This window comes from Xenopus laevis, chromosome 8L, assembly GCF_017654675.1.
Source record: "Xenopus laevis strain J_2021 chromosome 8L, Xenopus_laevis_v10.1, whole genome shotgun sequence".
In the NCBI taxonomy this organism is placed as follows: Eukaryota; Metazoa; Chordata; class Amphibia; order Anura; family Pipidae; genus Xenopus; species Xenopus laevis.
In genome coordinates this window covers 19,444,983-19,466,868 of record NC_054385.1, presented here as the reverse complement: position 1 = coordinate 19,466,868, position 21,886 = coordinate 19,444,983, and the positions used below count along the sequence as shown (strand labels likewise).

Genomic DNA, 21,886 nt, shown 5'->3' with positions numbered 1-21,886 from the left:
CCCTTCTGCAGCCCTCATTTCTATGTGATAGACGGTACCACATTATTATGGTACTATCATACAACATGACAGAGAGGCTCCAGAATATTTTATATATTCAGTGCATATATTTTACGTGCTGAACTCTTAATGCAGGTCCCACCAAGTAAAAAGATCTTGTTCTGTCTATGGTCTGACCAACCAACAGCGTTCATGAGTTTCACTACCTTGCGTTAGTGTAGATTTTCCTATTTGTTTCATGTTCCCCTTTGAGGTCAGTTATTTGTCCTGGTAGGGGCAAGGGGGTCCCCAAACTGTTTTACCCATGAGCCACATTCAAATGTCAAAAGAGTTGAAAGAAGCACCTGGGGACGCCAAGAAGGGCCTTCATTGGCTATTTGATAGCCTCTATGTGGACTTACAGCCTATAGGAGACTCTATTTGGCAGTACACCTGGTTTTTATGAAAACAAAACGTGCCTCTATGTCTAGAATAAAAAAATAAGCATCTGCTTTGAGTGCAACATCCAAGCGGGTTGGATGCGTTAAAAGAGAAGGAAAGGCTTGGTGCACTTGGGGTGCCAAATGTTGGGCAACCCCAAGTGATTGTATTGACTTACCTGAAACCCCGGGCCAGTGCTCCTATCAGCAGAAAACTGCACCGGCCTGGGGTTATACCAGTGAGCACCACGGAGCGATCTTCTTCCATATGCGCAGTAGAACGAAAAGCCAAACTATAACTAAAAAGTCTGCTATTTCGTTCAACTGTGCATGCGTTTGCCCTGGGAAATTTGAAGAAAGAGGAAGACAGAAGAGGATGGATCCGTGGTGCTCATTGGTATAACCCCGGGCCGGTGCAGTTTTCTGCTCATAGGAGCACTGGCCCTGGGTTTCAGGTAAGTCAATACAATTATTTGGGGTGCCTAACATTTGGCAAGTGCACCAAGCCTTTCATTTTCCTTTAAGGCATAACATCCCCAAATTATACCCACACAGTAGGATCCGTCAGCCACCACTCCAAAGGGGTTTGTGGTTTGCAAAAAGATCTTCTCTGGCCCAACCTAAAGCACATCTCTGCTAAGGTAATCTAAGCAAAGTAGCCCATGGCTTAAATTTGGGAAACTACTAAATGCTAAATAAAAAAAACAAAGCACTTCACCTTTCTGTTCGAAGACAATTTAACCAAATAGATTGATCATGCAGCACAGTACAAAGGGAAAGTATACAATGTGACAATGGAGCATATTCATGCAGTGCATTACAATGGAGGGGGAAAAAAGAATGTGACCATTGAGCATAAATGGTGTGAAACTGATACAAGACACCCCGAGGGCACTGCTTGTTACAGCTCACTCAGCTGTATGTAAACTACAAACACAAACTCAAACCCTGGGCGAGGTGTATCGTGGTGGAGTTAGCGTTATCTGGCTGCCCATTGGTCCATAGGTATGAAAGAAAAACTTCTAAAGAAATCAGTGGCATTGTTTCCATTTACAAAGGACTATCATTAGTGGTTGCAGGGCCCAGGGCAAAATAACCTACCTGGGGGGATCCATTTCCAGCTGTTATTCAACTGCAACTCCCAGAAACCTAGGACAGCATGTGGGATCTGCAGTTCTACAACAGCTGGAGGCTGCAGGTAGGACTAGTCTGATAAGAATTATTACTGATGCCATCATGCCTTACTGTATACACAATATCAAATTTACAGCCCCTTCCCTGACACAACCATACCTTACTATATAAACTATAATTCCAGCCCTCTGCCCTCACACCATCTAGCCTTTATCTGTATTTACCAAACAAACATGTCTAGCGTTCTGCTCCTTTAAAAGAGAGATAGGGGCCCAGAAGCGAGCATTTTCCATCATTAATTTATTATCCCGACACCTTTTGGTTTTCAAGCTTCTTATTTTGAAAGAACCTAATCTTTCGTGAATAGAGGATGGCAGAGAGCTGCAGGCTGCAATTACAGGCTAATTAGGCCCGTTCCTGGCCACATGATAGATACCAGCCCTCAGCCTTAAGTGGATATTGTCCCATACTAATATGGGGGACAGGATTTTCCACTTGAGACTGAAGGATTGTTATCTTATCTGGAGATAATCTTGTTAAAGTGCCTTTGCTGGAGTGATGAAAGGGCTCTGCTTATATCTGCCTGGGACGCTAAAGTTACAATTAACCCAACCTTGGCCATTCCGCAGGAACTCTCTACGGGAACTGCTCTAGAATAGTCTTTTAGATGACTGAATAGAGCCGTAGCATTGAAGGGAATACATATATTAGGAATATGAATATATATATATATATTCTTATTTTTTTAGGCGTATGAAACACATTACATTTTGGTCACCATGATGCTCTTAGGCTTGTGCTTAAAGGCTTCTTGACTTGAGTGGATCTTCTCTAGCAATTACAGTGTGCTATGGCCATTAAAGAGGTGGCTCACCTTTAAGTTACCTTTTAGTATGTAATAGAATGACCAATTCTAAGCTTGTCAATTTATAGTTTTTTAATTATTTGCCCAAAAGAGGGTCACTAACCCTATTTAAAAACAAACACTCTGTAAGGCTGCAAAATGTATTGTTATTGCTACTTTTTATTACTCATCTTTCTATTCAGGCCCTCTCCTATTCATATTCCAGTCTTTTATTCAAAGCAATGCACAGTTGCTAAGGTAACTTGGACCCTAGCAACCAAATTGCTAAAACAGCAAACTGGAGAGCAATTTAAATTTTTTTTTTTAAATAACTCAAATAAAACCACAAATAATAAAAAATTAAAACCAATTGCAAATTGTCTCAAACTATCACTCCCTACATAGTACTATAAGTTAACTCAAAGGTGAACAGTCACTTTAGGGCAGAGACACACGTGGAGATTCAGGGAGATTTAGTCGCCCTGGCGACTAATCTCCCTGAAAAGCCTTCCCGCCGGCTAGAATCCAAATCTTCGGGCGGCTTCGGAAATTGAAGTTCTCCAAGTGCCATCCTGCCGATGATTTAGATTCTAACCGGCGGGAAGGCATTTTAGGGAGATTAGTCGTCCGAAGAGGAGTTGATTTGTCGCTATTAGCTTGTAACTTCGAAACACATATAAACACTCACCAGAATCCATCATTTAAACTTTTGCCCCTTTGCAAAAAGGGGTAAGGTTGGCACAGGGTCTATAGCAAATGAACTGGTGAGTCCAACTCGAGTCCAACTTGAACATTATTATTATTTTTATCTTTACGTTATATAGCGCCAACATATTAAACACATTATCCATCATGCACATCAGCCCCAGTAGAGCTTACTATCTACTACGTCTCTATCACTTTACAGGTATATTCAAATGACAAAATGTGATAGGTTATAAGTACATTAGCTTGCTCCTATCCAAAGATACCCTGTTTGCTACTGAATTTGATGCTGCAGCAAACACATATTACTTTTGGAAACAATGGTCATAAACAAAAAGACTGATTTGTTTTGGATTTCCTCTTAGGGATTTGGTCAGATGGGCGACTTTCCCATAGCATTTAATCACTGCAGTAATGTCGCCCCAAACTGTCATCACTTGTCTCCTGTGGAATCAGGAGCATCTGACAGTGCAAGCTCAGACCCTTGCTTAGTCAATATATTGCTTGCTACTTGCTAAAATGACTACAGCATAATTGCTTATGTGATATTAAGCTACTTTTCATACAATAATAGATTGAGAAAGTACTGTCCTGTAGGGACAAAGGATTTCTGTAGCCCCAGGTTAACAGCCATGCTGAAAGTCCATTTATCAAGTTCCAACCTGTGATTGATTAGAGCGCAGTAACAAATTGCAAGCCATAATGCAAAGTGTTAGAATGGATACAAAATTGAGCAGACAGGGATGCACGTCAGAAAGACGCCCATACAAGCTCCTAGTGACTTGCACCAAATGCCAATGTCCATTTAGCCTGCTCTGATATATTTTGAGCAACTGCTCACATGCTAGAGACCCCTCAAACTAGTGCCTTTTTGGACCCGGGTTCCAGTGGATTCAACCCATTGCCACGGCTGATTTGTGGCAAATAAATCTGTCATTACTGAAACCTTCTCAGAAATATTCTGTGGCTTGCGTTTGATTCACAAAAAGCTGGGCCATCATACAAAGGGCTTCACTCCCCAGAAGAAATTGGCAAAACACTGAGATATATTACACTGAAGAATAAAAAAACCTTCATAGGGCCATTATATGACCTGAAAAAATCTATACACTTTTTTGCATGTTTTGTATGGTATTTTTTTCAAACAACTTAGACAAGAACCAGTGGGGGAGACTGGAAGCAGTTTCAGCAGGAAAAAGTAGGACGCTTCTTTTTGTGCCATCAGCAATAGCTTTAATTTATCAGTATATTTATTTATCTTAACAAACATCTCCAGCATCCTGACTCTCAGCATTTTCTCCCCCTATCAAGTGCAGAGGCAGCTGTGTGGAATGGAGGTGGCTTCATCACCCAGGCACTCGCATTAGGGCTGAGTTAGGTGTTTTGAATAGTGAAACGAATGCTGTATCAACAGTGTTGCCAAACAGTCCTCTCCCTCTCTAATTAATTTCCCTTTTAACAATACTCCAGATCTCCCTCTCAATTTCAGTTTTTCTGAATAATGTTTAACTTTGCTCTCCTGACATTTTCCTCCTCCCGTTCAGGACCCTTTCACACAAGGCCTGAACTTTCCCCTCAACTTATTAAATCTAAACATTGGATTCTTATATATGGCGTATGTCATGTCTTCCCTCCTCAGCTTATTCAGCAAACTCCCTTTGGGAACATCCGAACTGTGGGTTGTTTTGGGGTACGGGAGGCGGTATATGTAATTAAGACTTCAACAGCTCAGCTTCACATCTGTGATGATATCTGAATATTTATTTTGCATTAAGAGAAAGTGTTTTCTCCCTGCACAATCCTTGTTAGAGTTTCCAGGCATACATAATGGTAAAAACCATGCCAAGAGGGTCATAAAAAATACACAGTGTCGGACCTGGCCTCCAAGGGAGAACCTGACACTGAGGGCCTACTCTAAACCATTAGATGTAGACGGTGCTAAATGTAATAGATATCACATAGGCCTATTGTGGAAATAAGAAAAGGCTGCTGGGAATTGTCTTTGCTTTGGCTGGGGCCCACTAGGGCTGGGGAGATTCTCTGGTAATCAGGAGGCCAGTCCAATCTTGAATTTACAATAGGTTAAACATGGCAAGTATATCCAAGAAGACAGTGCTAAACAAAGCTGTATCAAACTTATATGAAAGCATGGGAAGTTCGATTAGTTTATAGAACTAAGGACCTAGAGGCAGATTTATCCAGGGTTGGACTGGGCCGGCAGGACACCGGGAAAAAAAGGATGGGCCCAGAATTGCTCCTTGATTGGCTGCCCCCTAAAAAAAACATTTGTGCCGCAGCATGTTGGAGTTCATTCATGCGGGAGGGAGCGGGAGTTAAGAAGTCAGGAGGAGGCCCCTGGTGAATGCCTGGAGGGCCCTTAATGTTGCAGCCCAGGTGGGCCCCCAATGCTCCAGTTCAACCCTGGATTTAGTCAAACATTTTTCAACATACTCACCTGATCTAACCAATGAGGGTTTCCAATTCTGTTTCACTACTTTTATCACACCATGTTTCTCATGCTAAAAGATGCCCAAAAACATGTTTCTTTTGCTGCCCATGGTTCCAGTGTCGGACTGGCCCACCGGGATGCCAGGAATACTCCCGTTGAGCCCAGGTGTCAGTGGGCCTCTTGCTTCTAACCATTTGGGCTATTTCATGGTCATTCTCTATTTCTTTAAGGGGCTTAATAATGGAAGAATATAGTATATTATGTAGAGATAACAAACTAGAAAAATAAAGAGGTTGAGTGAGGAGAGGAGGAATAATAGTTTGGAAAGTGGACCCACGGCCTAAGGTTTTCTGGTGGGCCCCTGGCATCCCAGTCCAACTCTGCATGGTTCCCAGAGACGTCTATGATACTGAGGATTCTTGAGTAAATGGAGTAATATTTTAGCCCAAACTCTCCAGAACTCTTGAGAACTCTCAAGTATATGGAGCATGATGATGCAGGTTTTTTTTTTATAGATTTCAGGACCTCTGACCTACCAAAGTTTTGGAGAGAAGATGCAAAAATGAATGAATAAAAAAAAAATTAAGCAAAGCAGAAATATTGGCCATTTATAAATCTGTCCTTTATAATTTAATGAGAATATCATGGGAATAACAATAGAGACAAGAGACCCAGCAGCTGCTGGGGGCCCAGATATAAGGGATATAGTGTCTTACTTTCTTCATATATGTACAAAACAAATTATTTTCCTCAAAATATGCGGGTTAGTGACCCCAAAAGAAATATTATATTTCAAGGAATTTACCTTAAAAATAATGGTTATTATGATGTAGGCAGTGGCATTGTAAGACCATTTGTAATTGGTCTTTTTGTTCTGCAGCTCTTTAGTTTGTATTGTTAACAGCTGTTTAGTAGCACAGGTCCACTTACCGCAGTAACCAGGCGGTAGCTTGAAAGTCAGAATAGAAGATGAATATAAAAGGAACACAGGCAATCAAAAATAAAAAAAGAAAGAGGCAGAAAAGACAGGAAAAAAAATAAATTTGAAAAAATTCAAAAAGTCAATCTGTAACTTACTGTGTGTATATAAAGTAGATGTAATATGCAGGTGCATTACTGGTAAAACTGATATATTACGTATGTTTGGATACAGGATCATTTTGTACAATGTTATCTTAAGCTTTGCCTTCTCTTTAACGGACCTCTTTGGGGAGGATACCTACTTGGCATGTTACAGGACTAGATAAATATTTATTCTCTTTGCACTGCTCATCAGAACAATGTGGGAGAGAAGGACCACAGACCATGGCTTGCTAAGATTTTCTAACTCGGCAAATAACTTATTAAAGACAACATTTACTATGTGAGGGTTCATAGTTATTGTGCCTGTTACTGACAGGGCATTAGCCAAAAAGCATTATCAACTCTGGGGTTAAATAGATTCTTCTTAACTCTCAAAATAATGCAGTTTTATCCCCTTGATTCCACCTCCATGTTGTTTTTCAGGTCTGACTGGTGTCACGGTTTTGTTGTCACAGCCCCCAGCTGGTGCTTTGGAACCACTAGGACAAACTCTTCTGGACATACCACTAGCAAGTATGGCAGAGATTGAGAAGATACACAAGATACAGGAGAGGGCAGTCATTTGCCCTGACCTTCTTAGGGCTTAATGGCTCTTTCCACCAAAGGTAGCGATCTATAGCAGCTGTTGTATATCAAGTGTCGCACATGTTCTGGATTATGTGGTCACTGATATAAGCTATTTTCTATACCTGCAACAGCTGAAAAAGCCTGAGAATTTTATTATGATCTACAGACAAGTGTCTACCTCACAGCCTGTGTACAGACCAGATGTACACCACACAATGATAGGCCAATTTCCTCTGCTCCTGACATAACTCACTAACTTGTTCCCCTTCTAAACCTACTCTTTCTTAATTGTACCAGCTCCTGAGAGGTTCCCCGGAGAGCAAAAGATTTGGCTTTTCAAGACAAATTCTCAAGGATGGGATTGAATCCCAGAATAAGCTTAACGTGACCTTCAAAAAAAAACCCCATCTTATCTCCTAGTATTTCAGCCTGCTGAACTGATGGCCGCCTTTAAATACTGTAAAGCATTCTGAGTCCCCTAGGAGAAAAACACTGTTTAAATCAAATATTATTGTTCCAGCTTTTGGCCTTCTCTCTTTACTCAAATGTCCCATCAGCACCAAAAGAAAAATATGTAGCCTACATGGATTACTATAAATAATTCATTAAATGACTTAAGTTTCAGGTATTCATCTTCTGAAAATTCATCAGTTTTACAATTTTGTTTAATGGAAAATTGAAGCATAGCTATGAAGTTAATCCTTAAATGTAAAGACAACAGCCAATAATATACGGTCAGTGTGAGGATACAGAAAAGAGTAAATCCCGAAAGTTAAAAAGTCAAACACCGAGCCAACAGAAAAATAAATATATATATATATATATATATATATATATATATATATATATATATATATATATATATATATATATATATATATATATATATATATATGATTCCTGGTCCAGCCAGGATGACTTTGATACTTGAATAAATGCAAGATATGGACAAACAATCCCTGTTTTCTTTAAAGGAGAGGGCATTGTCTTATCAGCTTATTGCACGAAATGTTGGCATCTTTTGGTATATTGATATTGACCAGTCAAAGCAATGAGCTTAGAATGGTCAACAGTATTAAGACTCATGAAAGCAAACTTTTGATTTGTTACCATGGGGAAACCTTAGTAACGGAGGGGAAGTAACAGATCTATAGTTTATAACAGGATTTGTTTAGATGTGTTGCCAATAGCTATATCTCGGAGCTGTCCTCACCACGCTTTCTCGGTAGTTTACATGAATAACTAGCGTTTCATTACCGTAGCATGGCAGCGCTAAATGACCCACTTCTGCACTGCAAACACTTGTGCTTTTACTGATCTGTTTTGTTTCCTTTTCTAAGTGGAACATGAGATCTTACAGGTCGGATTACGACTGGTGATTATGCCCCCACTGACCGCCTTGACAGATATTTAGGAAAAGAGCCTTGTAGGGTGACAGAAACCCTCATCCATCAATCCCTGGAGGAGCTTGGTAGTCAGGCTCGTTTTACAACCTGCTGGATTCTGCCTCTGAGCAGAGATATGCATGAACTGTAACCCCCTCAAGGGCTCTGCAACTGATATATATTGCATTGTGTAGAGGGAAGTATATATATATATAAAATATATCTATCATGATGAAGAGGGGTGCCGAGTTGTACCCCATCAACTGTAGAAAGATATTTTTATTGTGAAAATGACGCATTTCAGCCTAGACTAAAGGCCCCCATACACAGGCAGATATAAACTGACAGACAGATTAATTCAGAAGATTATTGGGCAGTGTATGGGGCCCTCCGACGGGCTTCCCTTATCAATATCTGTCTGAAAGTCAGCCATATGTCAATGTGACGGGTTTAAAAATCCCGTTGGATCAAGGACTGCATTGGTTTGTTGATGCAGCCCTCTATATGACCGCCAGTATTCTTCTTGTTGTGATCCGATCATTGGGTCCTAGGGCCCATGATCGGATCAGTCCAATATTGCCCACCTCAAGGTGGGCATATCAGGGAGAGATCTGCTCGTCTGACAAACGGATCTCCCTATGTATGACCAGCTTAAGAGCTTCTTCTTCATCTTGACAAAGGTCTTGCTTTACATTACACATTCATTTTTTTTTTAAACTTTTTTGAAATCCTGAGTGTGCTGATTTCTTCCTACAGTTGGTATGGGAGATGAAAACAGCTGTCAAAACTGTAGGAGCAGTGCTGGCCAAGGGGGTGAGGTGCAGTCCAAGGGAAGCCCCACCATCAAACAAGTCATTTTAGGATACACACCAATGTGTTTATGGGAGGAACTACAGGTGTGGTTCAATGAACCAGTCAATGAAGTTATAGGCGGACATGACATGCAGCAACATGACATGTTATAGGGATGGACTATATGGAGAAATAGGAAACATTATAAGCAGGAGTTATATCAACCAATAAAAGGGGTTATATGGAGCAATAGGAAGAGTTAGGGAATGGTTATATAGAGCAATAGGAGGGGTTATATGGATCAATAGTAAGAGTTATAGGGAATGGTTATATAGAGAAATAGAAGGGGTTATATGGATCAATAGGAAGAGTTATAGGAAATGGTTATAAAGAGCAATCGGAGGGGTTATATGGAGCAATAGTAAGAGTTAGGGAATGGTTATATAGAGCAATAGGAGGGGTTATATGGATCAATAGTAAGAGTTAGGGAATGGTTATATAGAGCAATAGGAGGGGTTATATGGAGCAATAGTAAGAGTTAGGGAATGGTTATATAGAGCAATAGGAGGGGTTATATGGAGCAATAGTAAGAGTTAGGAAATGGTTATATAGAGCAATAGGAGGGGTTATATGGATCAATAGGAAGAGTTATAGGGAATGTTAATATAGAGCAATAGGAGGGGTTATATGGAGCAATAGGAAGTTATAGAGAGTGGTTATATCGCAGATACATTACTAATTTGGGCTGGAGAGGGAGAAGGCTGATCTCTTAGAGCAGTAGCAGCAATCATAAGAAGGGATTATATGGGACAATAATAAAAATAATAGTAGAGGTGAAAAGGTAAAAAGGTGAAATACAGAAAGGGCAGTTGCATTAGGACTTGTGGTGGATGCTAAATATCAGTGGCCGAAATTGTCAAATTGTGGGGTATATTAATATATGGGGCTTTTTATTAATATCAAATGCCAGTTTTGGTATACAATACGTGCATAGATCAGGTCTTAGCCCTGATGGTTTGGGGGCAATGTGTGACCTTAAAAAGATAATGAAGTAGAACTCTGTATCTCCTAGTTATTTCTGTGGTTATTGTATTCCACTATTAGTGAGTCTTATTCCATGCAGATATTTTAGTAACAGAGAGTATAGTGACAGAACAGTAAGATGCACAAGTGCATACGTTTAAACAGATTTCCTTTTCTGCAATATGACATTGTACGTTTAACCTTGCAAATTGTTTGCGTAGAAATATCAACCGCCTTATATATTGTAGAAACATTACAGGACGTTTATTGCGCCTGGGCTCCCACACCTCAAATTTTATCCAGAGTAAAAAAGCCTTATCTACATACTTAAAATTATTTTATGTGAGTCCGCCTCTGCCGTCCCTCAATTTCTGACTTCAATGCGTCCCAAATGCGTTTTAATGTTTAATGAAATGTGACAGATTCCGCTGGATATTTAGACGCAGGACATTAATGAAGTTTATGTTGACAACGTTACAATTTTCTCTGAGCATTCAGACAACTGAACAATATCCCAGGCAAGACGCTGGCCGTGTTAATGACGTTATGTAAAATTATAAAGGCAAATCGGATTTTCCATAACGCTCAAACGCCCCTGAAATAGCAGACAATAAACTAGCAGACTGCAAATTAGATTAGCTGGAAATATCAGAGCGGTTCCTGTATAAAATCCATAATTGCTTTTAATGTCTCTGCTCCTAGGAGACACAATTGTAAAGATCATCACACAAGCAGATATGAGAAGTTATTGACAGAGCGGGTGAAATCAACAGGGTAACCAAATAAACAGCACTGCCCTCATTAAATATTCAGCCCGTGAAATTTGACTATGGAGCTGCCGCTCGGCCTCCTCCACACTCCTTCCTGCTGCAAAGCGCAGAATATTCGCTGATAGATAGAACTGACATGTCTCCCTGAGGCTTTTTTTGAGCCGGGAATGACAGTGAGAGACGAGTGCAAGAGGTAGGGGGGAGAGGAGCGAAAAGGAGAGGGGAGAGAAGTGCACCACAAAGAGAGGCTTGGGGGAAATTGTGGAAAAGAGAGAGAGATCAGCTACCTAAGGGGACAAGATATTGAAGAATAAATGGGAGCCTAAAAGAACTAGAAAGAGACAAAAAACTTAGGTGGGAAACTCACCATCAAGGGAAATAATCTTGTACCCCAGGCCTGTGAAAGTGCCAAATACAGAATTGTTTTGATCTTCCATGGCTGAACTAGGGAGTTAAAATGGTGCCATCCACTCCGTTAAGCTTGACAGCTATAGAAATTAAAAAGTGATAATCAGTATGTATAGATGGGGTGGTCCCTCTGCACCCGAAGTACCTTTCTGATGCAAGGGGAATGCAGTGGGCACACAATTGGTGACAAATGTTTCCTTTTATAGGATTTGTCTAAAAATCGGATCAATTCCTAGACACAGCGTCGATAACAGCATCAGTCTCCTCCTCAAGGCAGATTCCTTTAGCTTTTGTGCACCCTGACTTTGCACATTCATTAAGCACACAGGTTAATGATAACCGTCCACTTATACAGAATTACAAAAAAAAAGAGGCATCTTCTGTAAATCCCAATAGCAAAAGAAAAGAATAATTAAATAGGGTGACCCTGTTGCGGTCTACTGAAAAGGTCCTAGCTACAGAAAGCAGGTACAATGTTAAAAGGCAAATCAGCCACAAAATAAAAATGTGCCCAATAACAGAAAACATTGGTTTTACAAATAACTTTAAAGAACTGAAAATTTTAAATGAATACATATTGGAAAGTTGCTTAGAATTGTGTTTCTTATTTTTATTTTGGGGTTGACTTGCCCTTTAATGCTCTTTGTACACAGTAAACGATGTCTCCTTATTTTAAGTCAAACATTTAGCTATAGTAAGTCCCTAAATAAGATGGCACTGGTAATAGGAGGAGTTATATTGTTGAATAATATGGAGCAGTAGGAGGGGGTAGCAGGAAAAGTGATCAAGAAAACAGGTTATAATGGGTTGTAGATATATGTAATACTGGGATGTGGGATGAAAAAAATGGAGGCTTATATGGAACGCTATGTAATTTATAGTGGGGTAATATGAAGTATGCTTTGAATACACATATACACACTAACAACTAGAATCCCATGGGCTCAGGGTCGGACTGGGCCGGCAGGACACCAGGGAAAAACCCGGTGGGCCCCAGTCCTTGTGGGTCCGCTAGCCCATACCTGATCCCCACAGCCAGCATCTCCTGTGCAGGTATGCGTTGGCGGGGGTAAGGGGTTAGGGCGGGGGGCTCATGGGGATTTGTGGTGGTGGCAGGGGATTTTGAGCTGGGGCAGGGGGCCTTTGGGGATTTTTGGCTGGTCTGGGGTCCCATGACCCCCTAGTCTGGCGCTGCATGGGCTCTTGTGCAAAATCTGCTTGGGGGGGTGTCCACCCTCCTTGCGTCTTTCAAACAGCCCTAACACTCATCATCACTAGTTTTTACAATCACCGTCACTTTACAGCCATGTCAAAAATAACGATTTTTAGATCTATGGGATAGTGACCTCTTTCTGTAATTGTTCTGCATCACTGCCATCCAAACCAACATGAACCCTCGTTCTTGTAATTTACTTCATGTCCCAGTACTGTTCGGCACTCTAAGTACCTGAAAGTCATGATTTAGCACTGCGTACAGATAAAATTATCCGTGCCATGAGCTGCCGTGACATTGTGCACACATGAAATCAATATATGCTTACTTACATTTATGCATCATCACATATAAAACGGGAATAACAAGGCGCAGTCAAACGTTTCCCTCTCTCTGAATGTGAGCGGTGGGTGGGTGTGGGGGTACGAGGTGTATACATTATGCATGCGCTGCTTGTACCCAGCACAATTACAGCGAGTCCTCTTCTATCTGCACTCGGAAACTTTATGTAAATATCCGATGACAGCGTTATTGTGCGAGGAATATCAATGCTGTAATTAAAGTTTAAGGTTTTCACTGCTGCCGTGAAGCTGGGTTAATTTTTCACATGCTCTCAGGGGAGGGATAAGAGTTTGCTCCTGGAGAAGAGAACTAATAATGAAATCTTTGAGCTGAGGCAGATATACCTAACCCCGAGGTCTTTATTTTATTTTGTATTTTATTTATTTATTTATTTTTACAGGCAGACTGCTAAACATGGTTCCATCCCCGGAGATAAACAGAGCAAAGGAGGGCGAAGGAAAGGATTAATAAGAAAAACTTGCAAAAGTTGAGCTGCCCTGGAAATGACGTGGGTCAGAAAATAAAGAGAAATAAATCCTAAATTTAAGTTTCTTTGATGAGGAGAGGATGATAGATGAAATATATGAAATAATATTATTCACAGCATTTGTACCATCGCAGAAGGATATGGAAAAAGGCTGACCACAAATATAATTTTGGAAACTGGTTAGCTTGATTTATGGAAGATAAAGGTTTATGGCACTTGTTTTGTTCAGCCATTTTTTTTAACTTTACTAATAATAATGGGTAAAAAAGACCCATATTGTGGGAATCGTGAAATTGCCAGAAGTCCTTACCTTCCCCAAATCAAGCAAACCAGTTTCCATTCTCAATTGGGAATAACTTGGAAATCGCTTGCACAAGCATTTTCCCCACAACTCTCAATGCGGAGAGGGGTTGTTTCTTTTTGATAGGGATGCACCGAATTCAGGATTCAGTTCAGGATTTGGTGAGCAGATTTGAGCATGAAAATGAATACAGTGTAGGGCTGCCGTCAGACGCTTAATACAAATGTTATTAAAAGGGAAGTAAGATTAAAAAAATATATATAGGAAGACTGTATGGTTGTCATTACCCTATGAGGCACATTTATCAAGGGTCGAATTTCGAATTCATGTGAGTTTTTTTTAAAACTCCCAGAAATTCGAAATTCGACCAATAGAAATGTATTGATAAAATCGAATTTTTCGGACAAATTGAAACGACCGAAAACTTGAATCAAATTGAATTCGATCAAACTCAATTTGAGTTTTTCCTCCGAAACAAACTTGAATGTCAGGAAGGCTGCAAACATCTACAAATTGATCCCTGGACCTCTCCCATTGACTTAAACAGCAATTTGGCAGGTTTTTAGGTGGAAAACAGTCAAATTCTTAAAGGCCCAGAGTATGATAAATCTCGAAAATCTAATTCTAATTTCTTACAAAAATCAAGTTTGCATAACTCCATAGTCAAATTCTACTTTTTGAAAAAAAAAATTCATTTGGGTGATCAGAAAAACAAACCACCTGCTTGATTGTTCTACAAACTGGGATGCTTTGAAATTACAGGACAACTGAATGAATAGATCTGAATTGTGTTTTTCTAACCCCAGAGGCCATACTGCTTATCTTTGAACCAATAAAGATAACAGAATAGCCAAATGTTTTTTTTTATCAGTGCAAAATCTTGTTGGAAATAGAGAAACATTACACAGAAGGTGCAACTGTTGGAAAAAAAAACCCCAAACACCTTGAACTGAAGCTTCTGAGGAGGTAGAAATATTGCTTTTAAATTATTAACACAAAAGGCCACAGGTTGAATACACAAACACATTGGTATCTGGAAATATTCTGTTATGTATATTAGTTGGCTCCAAGAATGTATGAAATTCTGAGGGATGTACAGAAAATGGAAGGGGTGTGATGATGTTAAAAACGGGGAAAATTAGCTGTGTATTAGGTGGAAATGACTGAAATTGGGAGGAGTGGGATTGAGCTTGATCAGAGGCAGAATGACAGATGACTACAAATTTACCAGCAAATTAGTGATGTGAGTGTATATCCAGTACCTATGGGAACCCCAGTTTGGGTGATCAGCAGGTCCAGCTATTGGTACTGCTAGACCTGCAACCTTGAGCCCCTGTGCTTTACCCTCCAGCGAGCACTGCCCATTAGTGATGTCAGCGGCAGCCTCCTACTCCTCCATGACATCATTGTGGATTCGGATGCAGTTCAAAGTAAGGGACCACAGGCTTGGGAGGGTGCAGGTTCCCTAAGAGTGGGTTAGGATCAGGTATAGGACATTGTTTTTGTGTTCTGCACATCACAACTGCAAATACCATTGTGGGCAAACTTGTTATAGTATAGCCTTGGCTTGGTAGCAGTTATCAGAATGTCCAAAGGCAGATTAAGTATGCCAACTCAGACATACATTTCTAGTAAATTAGACATAGATCAATCTCTATCATCAACAACCATATGTCCTGCTGCAGCAGTAACCATTCTCTAATCTAACTACCAAAGTATTTTAAATGTGCAGTATTTAATATCCTATAAAAGGCACAGAACTGAGAGATACAAGAATGGCGGAACATTACGGACAGCATTATTAAAACATTGATTATATTCATATCCAAGCGATGCTGTTAAAAGTTAAAAACTCTGAAGTCTCATAGACGGGGTCAATAAGAAAATAAGTCAGGAGAGATAGGGTAGAAAATATCAGGTGTTAAGAGAGCCAAGTATCCTTACTTTATGGCAGGGGTTTTAGTGTAAAAAAAAACATGCAAGCTGAAATATGGAAAAATCTTAGTGCTTTTGCTAAAACTATTTCTAACTGATGGCCCCACTAAACATATTTGATAATGGTATATTTTATAGCTTACTCGTAGTATTTGTTTTTTATGCTGCTATGAAGACCGCTAATTAATAGAAATTATAGCACAGACTTCGCCTTGAACATAGAGAACTGATGAAATAAGGAGTTTTGATAAGGAAAACACAATTGCCAGACCCAACAAGTTGCACAGTGTGTAAATGACTGATAGTTTTATTTTAAAGATAGAATGCTCGGGGTTAGAAGAAATATTGATGTACTTCACATTAATTAGTGTTGCGTTAAAGCAAATGGAGTTTATAACCACAGTGGTTCCCCCCCCAGCTGCCAGCCAAATAATTCAACTTAATTAGCAAATAAACACAGTGGGCTTAAAACTCTGATGAGGCCATAGAATTGTTACAGATCATGTAGTAGCACTTAAAAAAGTAAATAGGCTCCTAATCACCATGGCAAGGATTCTAAAGTATGCAAAAATATGTATATACAAAAGTATTATTTTTTTTAAGAAAAGACCATTTTTTTTAGTTAAAATAATGTAAAATGAGGATATTACACAATGGGCCCAATCAAAACCTTTCTACAATTTCTGATCAGCTCATATTCGATCTCATCAAAATGCTGAAGTGTCAGTAGATGGATCTTTAGGGACCTGCAAATGCATTTTCATTACTAAACTGAAAAAAACAGAATAACTTTGGGGACCTAGTACCCCAATAATAATAAATAATTTGTTACCATTCATAATATGCAGTATTATACCTTTCAGCTGTTCTGTTAGAAGTAAATAAGGGATTGATTAGCTGAAGGCTGAGGGTTTGTGGTTTTGTTTATCCTAGACAAAGAGTTAAGATCAGAAGTACGAGGGCGTCAATTCGCCATCTTGATTTGATTATAATCTGGGCGGTGGTTTCACGCTCTCCCCTAATCTGCATTCCTAGTAATTAGTAGGCTGTAGTAGGGTCTGTTCCTCAGCAATGGTCTCATATCTATTTTAACTCGGGCAGTTTCTTCTCTTGAACATACTTGAGGGAAACCCAAAAAAGGAAGCCGTAGGATTTTTCAGTAGTTCATAGCAATCAGGGCCGGCCTTAGGCCAATTGGACCAATTGGGCCCCGCACCACAGGGCAGCACAGATAATATTTCCCTCAGCACATGATGCTGCCTGGCCTGCCCCCAACTTTGAGAGTCCAGCCCATCCCCAAATCCATAGGTCTAGCCTGCCCCCAACTCTCATAGGCCCAGCTTTCCTCCAACCTTGCTAGGCCCTGCCTGCCCCCAATCCAACCAAGCCTGCTCCCAAGCTGAATCGGCCCAGCCCCAAACTAATTGGCCCAGTCCACTCTCCTATTTCCTCCCTCTCTCTCTTACCCTGTGTGCCCCTATTATGTTACCTTGTCTGCCCCTTTCCTTTCTATTTTGTGCCTGTATGCCCTTATTTTCCTAAATACTTGGTGTGTCAGTAGCCAGCAACACTTTGTCTAGGGGCCCCGCCAACATGGTCCCAATTGGGCCCCACATGTGATAGGACCAGCCCTGATAGCAATGATGTAATATTGCCAGTGGGGAACCGGACTGATGTGTAATTTTAATATAACAGAGGAAATCCTACCCAAGGTATGGGGATGGGATTAGGTATTCTCACTCTTTTTTAAATTATAAACGTCAGTATCTCTCAGTCTGCACACTGTAATTTTCTTAATTTAAGATCACCCAGTTCATCATATAATTAATTTGCTAAGGCATGAATTAGTAATTGGTCAAATAGATGGCGTATTAACTCTTCCAGTATATTGATTAATAATAAGTACATAATTTTTTTGAAAAATCACATCACAGTTCATCAGCTTGCAATTAAAAGTTCATGATCAGTTCATCATCATGGAATCAATTTGCATAGAATAGACTTCTCTGGCTTTCAGGCTGAGCCTCCCAAGATCGTGCTTTGGGGACTGCAAAAAGCCCTTTAAAGGACTCAACTTTATACATAATAAAGAGGGTAAAAATGGCTCTGCAGTAAACCTGTAAGCTTTCAATGATCTTGCAAGGAAGGTTAAGGATGGTATTACCAGACTTTTTGGACTTAATCATCTTTGCTCTTTTAGATGGACTTAAACATCATCTTTGCTCTTCTAGATACTCTTATGTTGGCCATAAACGGAGAGATCCGCCTGTTTGGCAATATCACAAAATGAGCAGATCTCTCCTCGATATGCCTACATTGAGGTGGGCGATATCAGGCTGATCTGATTGTGGGCCCTAGGACCCAACGATTGGATCATAATGATGGGTAAATGGGCGGTCGGATCGCAGGACGCATCAACGAACAGATGCGGTCCACGATCCAACAGGATTTTTAGTCCCGTCTGATAGACATCTGGCCGACTTTTAGCCATATATCGATCGTGATAGCCTGTCTGTCGGCAGCTTTTATCGGCCCGTGTATGGCCACCTCTAGAAGCTTAGACTGAAGCTCAAAGAGTAGAATTTGGGGTATGTACTTATTAGATACTGTTGGAAAGGAGGCTCAATGGCTGACAAAGCAATGTTGTCATATAACATCGACCTTGTTATGAGTTAAAGAGGGAACCTCTGTCAAAAGGTTCAAGCCCCAAGGGAGGGCTTGAGCCAAAAAAAGACAATCACTGCTTTAGAGAATTAGGCCACAGCAGCATCAACTTTTAACTGTGCAGTTATTGTTTACAAAAGGAATCTTTTAAGTCTAATTAAGTGTCAGGAAGGCAACTGCCCCTGCCTACTGTAAATCTACACCTGCCGTATCACGTGCCATCACGTGCCAGTATTTGGTACATACTGTATAGAAGGATTAGGGTTAATCTGTGTGTGGGCTTCCTATCAGGAGGTGTGTTTAAACATAATTTATGGATGGCATCTATCAGAAAATACAATTAGAACTGCTGCTGGTTATAGGATATCCGCAAACTTTCTTCACAGACCCCTATAAATCTATAAATCAGATAAGGAAGGAATGTGATGCTCTGAAGAGGAGAAATTGAGATGTTATGTAGCTGTTAGAAACTGATTTATGCCCAGAGCAGTTGAATGTTAGCAGCAAACAATCTGCAGTGTGGGAAACCCACATTAACCCTGTCTAGGCCTCAGGGGGTCCAACTGAATACAACCGTCCCATTCAACTTTTCCTTTGAGCTCCTCCTACCACTCTATGTACAGCAGCTCTGCACTATAATTACACTCTGCACTGCTCCATGAAAGGTGTAATGAACGGCTTTGTGCAGCAATGTGGGCCAAAATACCTTCATCAGTTTCAGACTTTAATTGTAGCATGTCCCAAATCACTGGGGACCTGAGGGAACTCTCCCATAGAGGTTAAACACATTGAGAATATCTTGACAAGCACCTTACATGGCCCCTCAGTGGTTACTGCCTGATGAGCGAGTGTCACCTGAGATGCTTGCACAAGAAATTCCTCAAAGCCTTTCTCCATATCAACTGAGCAGTGATTGCACTGTGGCACTTGGTGGTACAGCCTATTGCAGGGGACTCTTCCCATGATGTCAAAGTGGAACTTGAAGGACAGTAATAGTGGCCAATGTGGTGGGCCATGAGGGACGTTAAGGTGGCCATACACATGCCGATAAAAGCTGCCGACAAACCGTGTCGGCAGCTTATTGGCCCATGTATGGGGCCCCCCGACGGGCTTCACCGATCGAGATCTGGCCGAAGGTCGGCCAGATCGGGATCGGATGGGACAAAAAATCCCGTTGGATCGCGGCCGCATCTATTCGTTGATGCGGTCCCGCGATCCGCCCACCCGTTTAGGCATCGTTAGGATCCGATCGTTGGGCCCTAGGGCCCACGATCGGATCAGCCCGATATTGCTCACCTCAAGGTGGGCATATCGGAGGGAGATCCGCTCGTTTGCGACATTGCCAAACGAGCGGATCTCTCAGTGTATGGGCACCTTTAGAGTAATTTGTTGGCCAAGGAGTAGCAAAGTGGACTAAAAGACTTGCAACTGGGCTTTTCAGAGCTTTGTGACAACACTCTAGTTTTAGGCAGCCAGTGAAATAAAGGGAATCCCATTTAACCACAACCACTCTCGACAAAATGACTTCCTTTTGATGTTCTTAAATGCCTGATACCTGGGAAGAAGATCGGGTCACTGAAACAAAAAAGCAGTTGCCATTCAGTAATTAAAAAACACAAAAAAGTGCAGGTGTATAATCCATAGTATTTTAAAGTAGATGGAACATTATTTCTTATACAGTTATGGGATCAGTAATTTACAATGCTTGGATCGAAGGTTGTTCCTGTATGTTCTATAAAATAAAGTGGAGCACCATGCCTTAAGGCAGTGAACCCCAACCAGTGTCTCACGATAAACATGTTGTTCACCAACCTCTTGGATGTTGCTCCCAGTGGCCTCAAAGCAAGTGCTTATTTTTGAATTTCTGCTTTAGAGGCAAGTTTGGAGGCATAAAAATTAGGTGTACTGCAAAACAGAGTCTCCTGTAGGCTGCCATTCCAAATGGGGCTACCAAATGTCCAATCAGCACTTATTTTGCACCAGCCAGGAAAATTTTACATCTGAATTTGGGTCACAGGCAAAAAAGGCTGGGGACTAACAATTTCTGTACCATGAGTCTAATACAGTTTCTTCATGTTGTATAATATGTGTATAATATATACGACGATGGTTGTATATAATATAATGACGACGTTCTAAGGGAACCGGAACGCCTAGATGGGGGGAATATGTGAATAATTCAATAAATTCATTAATACTTGGATCCGTGAGTGTCTCCACTTTCTACAAATATTGAAACACGGTTTGGGAGATGCACCCGGGACTTGCCCGATACTTGAGAAAGGATCTTTCTCCTCTCTTACCATATATATATATATATATATATATATATATATATATATATATATATATATATATATATATATATATATATATATATATATATATTATATATCATTTTGTCCTAATCCATCTCTCAACATTGCAATTTGCACATTACCATACTGCTTATGTCTGTACCATATTCACACAGAAGAGATCCCAGAATCCTTACCTTCCTTTTGTAGCTCCATCATTGAAATTATATTCTATATTTATCAGTATTTTCTTTTAAAAGTCATTCCTATAATATGTAGAATACTTTGGGAATGACAGACAGACAGACAGATGGAGGGAGAGAGAGAGAGAAGGAATAGAACTGGGAGGTTTGGTTGATAGATATATCTTTGTCACTGCTGTGCACATACAAGCTTTGGATATGTGACCACAGGAATTGTTTATCATTTGTCTCCTCCTTGGTAATTGAAAACAGCGATTTTAAAGCTCCTTGTGTGCTCAAGACACAGTCTGAGAGCTCCGGTTTGTGGATTTTAACTCTATACAGCAGAACCACTGAAGATCACTAACCTTGTCTCTTTGAGAGCTTCTGGAAGCAATCTGCCGGCAACCAGTGAACTACTGGAATCATACTGGAGCCTGCATTAAGCTGGCCATACATACAGAGATCCGCTCGTTTGGCAAGGTTGCTAAACGAGCAGATCTCCCCCACTTGAGGTGGGTGATATTGGGCTGATCCATTTGTGGGCCCTAATTCCTAACGATCGGATGACCACATGGAGAATATGGGTTGAGGACCGTTTTTTTTTTTTTTTTAAATTAACCATGTTTCTTGCCAATACTCAATTTAAAGGGTAAATACACCATTTTTTTTACTAGCTGGGTTTATTACTTATCCATTATGCTTCAAAACATCACTAACAGCATAAACTAGCTGTGTTGACTCATCATTTCTCCTTATTCCAATTTGTACTGATATATAAGCAAATGTAGATCGCATATTGCTTCTAGGTCTTCCCTAATGACAACAAAAGGACCGTGTCAGCAGTATTAGGGGCTGTTCTATGTTTATGGAGAACACTTTAGAT

General features: G+C 40.5%; 1 protein-coding gene and 1 long non-coding RNA gene across 3 annotated transcripts in view; one reads left to right on the top strand and one right to left on the bottom strand.

Moving 5' to 3' along the window:
- lmx1b.1.L (LIM homeobox transcription factor 1, beta, gene 1 L homeolog) overlaps positions 1-21,886 on the bottom strand; it is a 121,883-nt gene that overhangs the window by 58,607 nt on the left and 41,390 nt on the right. The gene's annotated exons all lie outside the window — the stretch shown is intronic.
- On the top strand, positions 6,980-13,676 carry LOC121396889. The gene is made up of 2 exons (XR_005963246.1): positions 6,980-7,239; positions 13,535-13,676. It is a non-coding gene; the product is annotated as an uncharacterized LOC121396889 (long non-coding RNA).